Raw genomic sequence first — 1,476 nt, 5'->3', positions numbered from 1 at the left:
TTCCTTTCCCTCCATTACGGCCCCCTCTGAGTCTCCCTCCCCGGTGGACTTTTGGCATAGTGGGGGTAATGTTTGGGAGCACCACCTCCAGAGCCAACGTTCTCAAAGGCAGGGACGCCGTCGGAGGTCACCTAACAGGTTTGGGGAATGGGTGGTCCACTGATTATTTTTGTTATGGACAATGAGAGTTTGAGCACCACAGTGTTCTTTAAAGTTTGGATTCCATAATGTTAGTGGTGGTCAAGTTAAATGATAGCTTTATTTCTTATATGTTCAAACCTGTATCTTGCCTACTCTGTGTTTATTGTTTATGAAAGAAACTTTGATGATGTTTGGTGGTTTTAGTTAAGCTCATATTGCCTTATAATACAGCTCAGATTAAGTTACACCCTGTGTGATGGGTGCTATTAATGCATTTCTCAGGGTTTTGTTTAGTCACCTCTAGCATACTAGTACTGCTATGTGTTTACTACTGGGGTATAACCTGATGGACTTTTACAGTAATGGCAGCCTGGATCCTCTTATCTGGACTGAACAAACGAGGATTGTGCATCTGCTTAACAAAATTTGGGTGTGGTAATATGCTGGAGAGGAATTAACATGTTATTGCCATCCAGAGTGGGGGTAGTGTTACGTGAATGGCGTAGAACATGTGTGAATAACCGGTGAACAGTCTGTACGTATGGGGTGTGTGTGTGTGGGTGGCTGGAGGTGTGGTCGAGGGAGAGCGTGTGACGTATGGACGTAGTAGACGAGAGGTCAGTATGAGCAGGTTGGAGAGAGTGAACGGAGTGTGAAAAGACAGACAGTGGAATTCAACCGGAGTATTTACCGAATATTGTTCATGTTGAGGGAAAGTGACAATAAAAAGTCTGGTTTCCAAGGAAGTTGCCCGAGTGTCCTTGCTCGCTGCTACAGATCACGGTGAAGGGAGATAACCCCGAGGCGGACTGCATCATCGGCCCTGGAGCGGACATCAGCCTCCCCTGCGCCACTCGACTACAGTCCTGGAGGCCGAAAGCAGGAAGGGTTACAACTGTTACTACTTTTAACCGGCAAACTAATGGAACGTACATCTCCTAATGCACGAACCATTTAACAGATAAATACGATGAAATCTTCCAACTTATGGCACAGCACGTTTTCACCATCAAATGTTTACATGAAAAGGGGGTTACAACATTTTGAGCTTTAGTAATTAGGTCAGAAAAATGTTTAACTAAAAATTAAAACTGAATTTATTTTAAATGATTATATGATGACATCATACTGGACGTTCCATACTCACCCTTTGAACCTGGTGAATTTACATGGTGGACATTCTGATGCTGTGTTTGTTTTGATGCAAGACACGATGCTAGAGACAAGTGATGTGAGTGATACCGCCCCCCTGTGGTCACACACGGAAGGTGCATTTATGATATTGTCAATAAGTCCATAACTATGGTTCCGATATGACTATGCTAAAAGGATCCA

The 1,476-nt window shown here is 43.8% G+C and overlaps 1 protein-coding gene across 4 annotated transcripts in view; it reads right to left on the bottom strand.

Annotated features, from left to right (window-relative positions):
- LOC109953118 (spindle assembly abnormal protein 6-like) overlaps positions 1–1,455 on the bottom strand; it is an 11,583-nt gene extending 10,128 nt beyond the window's left edge. For 3 of the 4 annotated variants that reach the window (XM_020588519.1, XM_020588522.1, XM_020588521.1), the window contains exon 1: positions 1,289–1,455. The gene's annotated coding sequence lies outside the window, so the exon portion shown is untranslated. Of the gene's footprint in view, positions 1–832; positions 1,179–1,288 lie in introns of those variants that run through there. The other variant, XM_020588520.1, reaches the window with a different exon arrangement.
- Between the last annotated feature and the right edge of the window lie 21 nt (positions 1,456–1,476).

Source organism: Monopterus albus, unplaced genomic scaffold (genome assembly GCF_001952655.1).
Source record: "Monopterus albus unplaced genomic scaffold, M_albus_1.0 scaffold548.1, whole genome shotgun sequence".
NCBI classification, from domain to species: domain Eukaryota; kingdom Metazoa; phylum Chordata; class Actinopteri; order Synbranchiformes; family Synbranchidae; genus Monopterus; species Monopterus albus.
Note: the sequence above shows the minus strand (reverse complement) of the source record. Positions and strands in the feature narration are given on the sequence as shown.